General features: G+C 33.6%; 1 protein-coding gene across 2 annotated transcripts in view; it reads right to left on the reverse strand.

Moving 5' to 3' along the window:
• LOC145252771 (THO complex subunit 7 homolog) overlaps positions 1-10,579 on the reverse strand; it is a 285,927-nt gene that overhangs the window by 152,737 nt on the left and 122,611 nt on the right. The window contains exon 1 of one of the 2 annotated variants that reach the window (XM_080112685.1): positions 2,659-2,725. The exons of the other annotated variant lie outside the window; for it this stretch is intronic. The gene's annotated coding sequence lies outside the window, so the exon portion shown is untranslated. Of the gene's footprint in view, positions 1-2,658; positions 2,726-10,579 lie in introns of those variants that run through there. 2 annotated transcript variants of the gene reach the window in all.

A 10,579-nucleotide genomic window follows, 5' to 3' on the forward strand; every position in this document is an offset into this window, starting at 1 on the left:
GGGAAAGGGGACGGACGTGTAGTATACAACCGTCCCTCTAATAAATAACCAGACTCACCACTCCACCCGTAGAGACTGATGTAAACAATATTTAAGTAGATTTTTTTTTTTTTTTTTTTACAGGAAGTACCGGTTACATGCAGTGCCGTGCAGAGGATGAGCAACGGGCATCCCAATTAAGGAGATGAGGACATCCAACTATTTTAAAACCATATCAGTTTCTCATAATTCTACGACTTAAATCTTTTGGGCACATAATCAAGAAGTTATCATCGAACATAAAAAGACCTCTGCTCGCCACTTATACCAGGGGATTCAATTGGGACCAATTGGTGTCTGTTTGGGGATGGGGGGTGGGGTCTGAACGTAATCGACAACCAATTCAAGAGCCAGCATCCTTTACAGTTGAGACAAAGCAACATAGTCTTCTTCATCAGGTGAAAAAGAGACCAGGTGAGTGGGTGGCTGTCATGTCGGGAAGGGATGGGGGGGGGGGGGGGCAAAAAAAATCACCATGACTCAGTGGTCGCCAAAATTGATTCGGTAGTGGATGAATGAATCATAACGAAAAACCATTAAATATTTGACAGACGAACGCGCGCGCGCACACACACACACACGCACACTCGGGAGCTAAGCATGCACACACGTGAAAGCAGGTTAAGCAGTCGCCCGGAGCCTGGACGCACATTGGTGTGGCCATTGACAACAATAGTATGTGCGCGTGTGTTTGTTCATTTAGAAAACAGAGGGTTGAAAAGTTCAACTGATTGTTCGCTGAGCTGCGAGGAAGAGAAGAAGAAGCAGCAGCAGCAGCAGCAGCGAAGTCATATAAATAGATTTACATAGAATTAGAGATTACTAGACAGGAAGAAAGTGAACCGAGGCAGGCTGATCTTGCAACGCAACCGGGAGGAGGAGGAGGGGAGTCTAAGGTGGGGGTGGGTGGGTTAGGAAATGAGGAAAGGGGAGGGCAAAAACTAAGAGGAGAAGAAGTAGAAAAAGAAAAATGGCGATGAGGAAAATGGGGATGGGAGAGAAAAATGGGGGAAGCGAAAACACTGGGAGGAGGAGGAGTTGGTGGTGAGGTGGGTGGAAGGTCACCCACAATTCAGATTTTTCAAAGGGAAGAAGCACAGTCACGAATTTTCACAACCCTACCCCACTTTGTTAATTTTACAAAAATAAATAAACAAAGAAAAAAAAAACAAAAAAAAAACAGATTATTTTAACGAAACAGTTTAGAATTTATGTATTTAAGAAAATTATGCAAATTGAATGGTTACTCAAATGCAATCACGCTTCTATCTCAGATCTTATCACAACATCCTGAATTGCCTGATGAGATCCAAAGAGAAATGCGTTTGCATGGTATTTATTTCTCTCCCACAGTGAGAAAATGTGACACAAGGGCCAGGAGAGGCACTCTGACCCGCAAAATTGTCTGGGCAGTCCCGTCGGCATTCCCTGGTAGAGGCGCCTCAGGCGATTAGCAATAAACTAACTCCTTCTCAAATAGGGAAGACATAGCCTGGGATGGTTGACCTCGTAGAACTACACAGAATCAACATCATACCACAATCAACGGTGAAAAGGTCATTACAAGAATGGTTTAAATCAGAATTCTCCAAAGTTTTCGAACAGGGGGCCCTATTACTGACATTTTCAAACGGGGGGGGGGGTGCATATCGCTGACTTTTTAAAGCGTTTATTACTTTTTAGTGAAACTGGTTCTCCAAGACCTCATTCTTTTAATCATTTTATGAACAAAAAGAAAAACCACAAGACTATTTCCATTTTTTCATGAATATTTTTTTACGTTTTCCATAAGAACTCTGATGGCTGGATTAAAGATTTTGGCGAGCCATATTTGGCCTGTGGGCCATAGTTTGGAGACCCTTGGTCTAGACTCTTGATGATGATACTGATGATGATGGTGGTGGTGATGATGATGATAATAATAATAATAATACAGTGGTTACAAGGATTTCCATAATCTTATTCATAATTTGTACTCACTAGGAGTTTTCAAATAGACCATCAGCAATTATTCACGGACAATAGTGGATTTACCTGGAGTCCAAGTGACAACAAAACTCTCCAGATTTTCAGTAATCCATTTGATAATTTTTGCAAATGACTTTGCATTATCACAACAGCAACTTGCCATTGACTTCTTGCTCACAACCATTGGTTTTCACTGAAATTTGCATGGCAACAAACCAGCCTTCTCAAGGTCCCAATCCTCTTTGCAGTCATCTAATGGAAGTCTGGTTAGTGCTTTCTCTCCTCGATCTTTCCATCCTCCTTGAACCTTTACGAATATTTGGTGTGGCATGAATCGATGCCGACTCCACCATCTTTTGAGGAAGGAGGGGGAGGCACAGTTAATTTACAATTTTGCGTTTATTATTATTATTATTCTCATTAGCAATAATATGCTTCTTGTGGTAGCATATATTTTCATAGTATACATAACAAACATACTATACTGCCTATTCCAAAGGCAAAGGTAATAATGCCTGAGAGAATGGTATCATGACGAACGAACATATACTAAACTACTATCCTGAAGGAGGAGGCAATGTGCGAGTGAATGATCTCATGAACACAAAATCGATACTATACTATCCCCTCTCCCCGAAAAGGAAGTAATACCTGGGAGGATGCTTTTATGACATCAGAACAGATACTGCACTACCCTCTAAATTGAGCATTGGAAGTCTGAAATATTAAATAAACTAAACTGAGCATTAAAAAGATAGTAACAGTATAGTTCAGTTTCAGATATAAAAGTAATAGATGCAGTTCTACAAAAAAATGTATCACACACTATCGGATTATATGCTAATAAATACCATGTAAGAGATATAATTTTATGAAATTATAGTTATACTAGCGCGGCTACCCGACATTGCCAGGGGCAAAAGTAACCTATTTTTTCTTTTTTATTAAAACTCCTATCTCTCTATTCGTCTCTTTATCTTTTTCTCCCGAACCCTTTCTTTCTCCTCTGGCTACCCCATTCCCCTATAGCTAAATACACGCGCACACACACAACCCTCCTTTATATAACAGATTCCTTGTGGAATGAGTCAGCATTATCTTTCCAAATTAATACATAATAACACTGAAACCCCTCTTGACTAAACCCGGCCCAGTCGATTCTCAGAGAATGTATAATTTTTTTTCCAAAATTTTGGATATTATTAATACAGGGCAACACTGATCATAAATATATCCACTTTGTGAGTGCTTGTTGTGTAGTTTTTAACTTTTAGCTGAACATACAAACACCCACACAATTGCTCTTTATATAATACTAGCAGGGCTACCCGGCGTTGCTCGGGACCGTATAAACAATGAAAAAACAAAAGCAGATATTGAACATATGTTTTATTCTTAGGGGAGAGGAATCTTTCATCTCAAGTTTTAGCGTTACAAACAAACATATGTCTTTTATATATATAGATAATGACAGGTTTTTTGGGGGCCCCCCTCGAAGATAACTGATCAGTTGACCAACTTCTAGTGGTCCGTTTGACGTGAAATTTCGATATTTGTCATCCGGGTGATGGGGCTTCAATATGATACCAAATTTGTCAAGTTTGGTTCCGTCTTTCAAAAGTTTTAGCGTTACAAACAAACATACATACACACAGACGTTTGGCTTTTATATATATAGAAGATATATGCCTGGAGCCCTAAAAAATAAACTAGAAGTTTAATAGTGTGAATAACATCTTTAGATTAAAACATATCTTTCCCTCTCCCTCTAACCATCTCATTACATTTCTCTTTTTCTAGTCGCCATTTTTTCGTTCTTCTTCCAAACCCTCTTTCCCCTCCGTTCAACCCATTCCTCTCTCTTGTTTTAATGTGTTAACAATAATGTAATTCATTTACTATAGCTATTCCTTTTAAATGTAAATATATTTTTCTAAATTTTAGATATTACAGATCTGGGGCAACAAAATCAATCAAATATAGATCAAGAAAATATAAACTTTATGGGTCTTTGGTTAGTAATTTTGGACTTTTAGCTGGACATACAATCACACAGGCAAGTGCCCTTTATATAATAGACTAGCAGGTCTACCCAGCATTCTTCAGGGCAAAAGTCTGACCTATTTCTATTAAAAACTTCTAGCTTTCTACCTCTCTCTATCCATCTATCTCCCCACCCCCACCCAATCACTTCTGCCTAGGTCATTCTTTTCTGGCTGGAAATACATACAAAGACAAGTCTCCTTTATATAATAGATTCCCCCAAATAATGATTCAGCATTTTATTTTCGAATTAATCTATATATCTATAAAAATGAAATTGTATGTGTGTACATTTCCCTACCAAACTACTCTGTCAATGTTCAGTCTACAGACTCGAGATTTGACATAAGGGGTATGGAGATTCGGAAAAATCTTTTTAATCGGTTTTTGGACAGAAATTTGGCTGTCAAGGGGTCAAAGTTCAACGTTTGACCTGTGAAAACTCTACCAAACTCCTCCGCCAATTTTGGGTCTAAACACTTGAAATTTTAGATGTAGACTACTTGGACATGGATCAAACTTTTTAATTTGATTTAAGCCCAAAACAATAAATGTTAAGAGGTCAAAATTGGGGTCAAAGTTAAAAAAGATTTGACCTCTGCAGGCTCTACCAAATTACTCAACCAATTTTTGATCTAAACATTTGAATTTTTTTTTAAGTGTATTCAGACATAGAGCAAGCATTTTAATCAGTGTTTGGCCGAAAATTTGGCTGCCAAAGGGACAAAGTTGAAAAGATTTGATCTTTGCAGTCTCTAGCAAACTATTCAGCCAATTTTGGGTCTAAACATACGAAATTTTACATAAATGCAGCAAAGAGCTTTATATATATAAAAAAACCTATACACATTTACTAGCAATGCCTCAGCAAATTACCATACCCTTTTATCAAATTTATTTTAGTATGAGAGTCGTTCCAAAAGTAAAGCTTCCTAAAGTTGAAGAGCTATGAAGATGAGAGTGATACCATTAAAATGAGCAACCTTTTGTGCTCCAGAATTTATTTTTCTACATAGTCACCACCATTCTCAATACACTTTTGCCAGGAATTCAATGACGCATCTCTGCTTCTGACAGACATTCATGATATGGGTTGCTTTCTTAGCGTCTCACACTGTCAATATCTGCAACAGAGAGATGAAACTTTCAGGTCATGAATGCATAAGTTCAGTCACCATAACAATACAATTTGCAATCTCCTCTGATCCATTCAGGAGGAATAAAAAAATAGGTGGCATTACTTTTTCAATGCACCTTTTAGTTCAATTGACCACTGAATTATGAATTGATTAGCGTTTGTTGAGATTCGATGTTTTTAATTTGTTTGTTGAGATGAGAATAATTAGAAAGGTTAAACTCGACGTATCTTTTTAAATACAAGTTGTATATTTTGATATCGTTTCATACAAATTCGTATTGAGTTGTACTTTTTTTTCCTTGTTCTTAATCAGCTGTTACCTACCGATGATTGATTCAAGTTTTTTTGTTGTTGTTTTTATATTATGTAATCATGACCCACAAATGATTTAATTCCAGTTGAATTATTTTTCTCATCTCGTAATCTTTCTTCCAATTTTTTTTTATATATAAATATTAGGTATGCAATTTTTTTTTTTTTTTATATATAAATATTAGGTATGCAAATTTTTTTTTTTTTTTATATATAAATATTAGGTATGCAATTTTTTTTTTTTTTTATATATAAATATTAGGTATGCAATTTTTTTTTTTTTTTATATATAAATATTAGGTATGCAAATTTTTTTTTTTTTTTAGAAAATAGAAAAATTTTCCATGTTGTGTACTATTGGTCCAGAACTCAATTTCCGGAACTAAAAATGCCAGCTTCAGACAAATGCAAAATTAATCATAATTAGCCTTTTTAGCCTGATAAAAATGGGCAAAAGTTATAGCCTGTTGATTTAGATTTGGGACTTTATGTCAAAGTAATGACTGAATATGATTAAATTCGTGTTCATTTTTGCATTTAATACATATTAATCACTAACTGTGCATCAAACAGATACCATAATACTTAATTTATTGCAACTTATTATAACAAAGGTTCAGACACAATTTCAACCAGATCGACTTAGTAGTTTCCACAAATACTTCTAGAGTAAATGTGGTCTTGTCTTGTGGTCTAGGGCTAGGAACACAGCATATTCTTTTCATTGTTTTTACACTTGAGTATATATCCAACACGGTTCTGGATATGACCTTAAACTATATCCGATGGTGAGACCCCAGCTTGCGGGAGTTGGGGAGTGTGGAGCCACCCCTTAATTGCCATTGCTCCCAGATCCACTCTAACCCGGAGTGGTAGTACTTGTTAGGGTCCCAACTATGGGTTAAATAGAAACCGACTTGAAAAAAAAAAAAAATATTCCATTAAAAACATTTTCTTCAAAATCACTGAATTCCGCATTAAATAACCTGAAAAGGGTTGATATGCCGTAAAACAAAAACAACCAACCAACCATATATCCAACACAGTTAGACACAATTAATAAACTGAGAACCACATCACTCTACATAAAAACATAAGATATCAACTGATATATATCTGAGAATCAAAACAATGAAAAGAATATGCTGTTGTCATAGTCCTAGTGATGACTAATCTCTATTAATCCCTAACTATGCATTGGATAGATACCATAATACTTAGTTCACTACACATTATTATAAAAGTCTCATAAAAACTCATTTCATCAGCTAATACATTGAATTTTCTTAATATGATTCATAGCATATTAAAGATCAAGCTTAATTTTTCTTTCAATAGTAAATTAAAAAAAACAAAACAACTGATTTTAATGATGTAAAAACAGATTTAAACACAATTTAATGAAAAGGGCAAAGATTTTTTTCACTTAAGTTTTCATTTTTTATTTTATTATTTAGTTTTTTTTACATTTCTGCACTTCTGGGATGAGGATTGATAATTTGGATTATTCGGACTACCGTTTTTCATCTTGAGTGTTAATTTTACATTTTGGTTGATGTAACCACCAGCGTTCTTCCGGTGTATCTTGTTGAACTTGGGAATCTGTGCAGAATTTTAAACAAATTTTACTAATAATAAAATAATAAAGATTCATTGATTTTAAACTACCAGTAAAACTAAAATCTATAGATTACCCCCCCCCCACAATTGAGAAAATATATGCGCATTTAAAATGTGTTTTTACGGTAATCAGCGAAAAATAATTTTAAAGTTAAATATTTAAAGATTGGAATCGGCAATTGTATCAAAATCAGCAATAGTATCGGAATCGGAAATTTAGGACGGAAGCGGAGCAAAAATATTGGGATCGCCTATCACTACTAATAATTAACACTTCTATTTGGTCATGGCTGGGGGAACAAGAATAATCTACCATGTGGATTAAATAAAGAGTTCAGTTCATGGTTCTGCATAGGTTCTAGACTTTGACATGAAGACTCCTAAGACTTGATAAGTGATGACCCGTGCGTAAAAACCAACAAAAAAAAAAAAAGATAATTCGTATTATTTGGATTCTTCGAACTACTGTTCTCGAGTTTTATTTTCACGTTTCGATTGATGTAACTTCAGAGTTTCAAGTATATCTTGTCAAACCCTGAGATCTTTTTTTCGACTCAGAAATCTGCATGGAATTTAGAATGGAACCCTTTATTTAATCCATCCATAAGGGTAGCATGCTCTTGTTCCATCAGCCATGATTGGATAGAAGTCCTAAGTAATTTGCAATTGTACTTTTGAGTGTTGCTCGCAATAAGGATTAGACCTTCAACCTCCAGAAGAGTGTAATTTAAAACTGAATCTTACCAAGTACTTTATCCACTATGCCACAGGTCGCTTTTTATGCGTGTAAAAAACAAAAAAAAAAAAATATATATATATATATATATATATATATATATATATATATATATATATATATATATATATATATATAGCCCACCATATTGAAAAATGATGAGTTTTCTCTAAGATGAAACCATTTTTATATACATAGGTATGTGCAATACTAATCGCAACAAAATAAGTGAAGCATGCATGGTCCCCCCCCCCCCCGTGAGTGGACAGTGAACAGGGGAAAAAAAAAAGAAATGATTAAAACCATCATTTGCTCCCCACCCATTTAGCTCCAAAAGTCGCCAAGGCTTTAACATATTTAAATGTGAGTTCAGCACCATGCAAAACTGCTAAATAGACATACACAAAAAATTTTGGAAAAATATGGTAAAATAGTCCCAAAAATGGAGTGTTTTCATTAGCCCTACAACAACCCCTGGGGCACACATAAAAGTTATCGCGAAGTATAGACAAAAAAAATTATATAGAAATCAGTTAGTTACAACTTTTCAGAAAGTTTTATAAAAATCCAAGTTATCAATTTTTTTTTGATAATAAGCATAAAAGTGTCAATTTTAGCCATTTTAACTCGAAAGGCACCCCTAGGAGGGCAACCGGAGTGTTCCTGGAAAATCTGCTCTGTTACTTTTTTTACTCATATCATGTTTAATGTTTGTGCAAAATTTCAAGAAATTCCAAGGCGTAGTTATTGAGAAAAGTGCGGACAGACAAACGGACAAGGGTGAATTCACAGGTCCACCCTCCTTTTGTTAGAGGATCAACAATAATTATTAGATTGAACCAATTTGTAGAAAGAGAAAGATCCTGTTTGTAGAACAAATGAAAAATGCCATGAATTGTTTGAAGAAAAGATTGTTGCATTGTATAGATATCTTTTGGCCTTGCTGGGTATGAAGAAAAACGTGCTACCATAGTTTTGTTATAAGGACAAACCTACAATTTAAACCAATTTTATTCATGCAGTTTCACCAATGATGGATCAGGTTGTTTTATTTCACGGCATTATCAACCCTTTTTTAGGTTTTTTAGTGACGAATTGAGTAATTTGAGAAAAAGTTCTTCTGTTTCAAGTTTTTTTTTTTTTATATCTTCAAATTCATGGTGTTTAGTTATATTTTTATATCTTCCTATTTTAGTAATATTTTCGTGGTGCTTAGTTTGTTTGCTTGGTTTTATAGCATATTATAGTCCACTCATAAATATTTATGAGTGGACTATGGGCATATCAATCCTTTTCATGATTTTTAATACTGAATCCAGTAATTTTAGAAAAAGTTTTATGCTTCAAATTCTTTATATTTTCAAGTATTTATTCATAATGTTTGGTTTGGTCGTTTTGTTTCATGGCATATCAACCCTTTTCAGGTTATTTAATACTGAATCCAATAATTTTGGGAAAAGTTTTTAGGTTTCAAGTTTTTTTTTTATATATATATCTTTAAATATTTATCCATTATGTTTGGTTTAGTTTGTTTCATAGAGAAAAAAAATGTTTTTGTTTTTGACTTTGCAGAACGTGATTGAGTTTTTCAAAGAGAAAGGAAAAAAATAATTAAAAAAAAAACAATAACATCAATGTTATGTTAGGAAGCCAGTATCTTTAGACAGCCTGATCTTGTAGCACCAGGAATGATGGATCTAAGATATGATGATGAACACAGCCTGCATGAAAGACATATATACAAGAATGTGAAAATATATTGAGCCAGTAGATACACATGTACCATAAATGTGTGCTTGAGTCTTTCTCTTTCATCTCACCTAGTCCAAGTCGTGGCTAGGGGCGATACAGGAATAGAACCTCTTGTTACCTTGATGCTTGAACACTGCTGTTCAAAAAGTGTGCAAAAAGGTTTGGCAGAAGTGTCGTCATCCAAAAGTGTTCTGATTGGACAACGTATCAATCACTTCACAAGTGAGAAAAAGCTACCACCAAAGAAAAATAGATCATAATCACATAACAGCTACTAGTGGGGGGGAAAAAAGCTAAGAAAAAAAAACAAACAAATGAAATATGAAAACAAATATTGGGAAAGAAAAAAAAAATGAATGAAACAAAGAAAAGCTAAAAATGAAATGAAACAAATTAAGGAAAAGCTAAAAAAAAAAAATGAATGAAACAAATTAAAGAAAAAAAGGAAAAGCTAAAAAAAAAACTTGAATGAAACAAATTAAAGAAAAAAGGGAAAAGCTAAAGAAAAAATGAATGAAACAAATTAAAGAAAAAAAGGAAAACTAAAAAAAAAATAATGAATGAAACAAATTAAAGAAAAAAAAGGAAAAACTAAAAAAAAAAATGAATGAAACAAATTAAAGAAAAAAAAAGGAAAAACTAAAAATAAATGAATGAAACAAATTAAAGAAAAAAAAGGAAAAACTAAAAAAAACAATGAATGAAACAAATTAAAGAAAAAAAAGGAAAAACTAAAAAAAATGAATGAAACAAATTAAAGAAAAAAAAAAGGAAAAATTAAAAAAAAAATAATGAATGAAACAAATTAAAGAAAAAAAAAGGAAAAACTAAAAAAAAATAATTAATGAAACAAATTAAAGAAAAAAAAAGGAAAAACTAAAAAAAAAATAATGAATGAAACAAATTAAAGAAAAAAAAAAGGAAAAACTAAAAAAAATAATGAATGAAACAAATTAAAGAAAAAAAAGGGG

This window comes from Euprymna scolopes, chromosome 29, assembly GCF_053919585.1.
Source record: "Euprymna scolopes isolate OS-2025 chromosome 29, ASM5391958v1, whole genome shotgun sequence".
NCBI classification, from domain to species: domain Eukaryota; kingdom Metazoa; phylum Mollusca; class Cephalopoda; order Sepiida; family Sepiolidae; genus Euprymna; species Euprymna scolopes.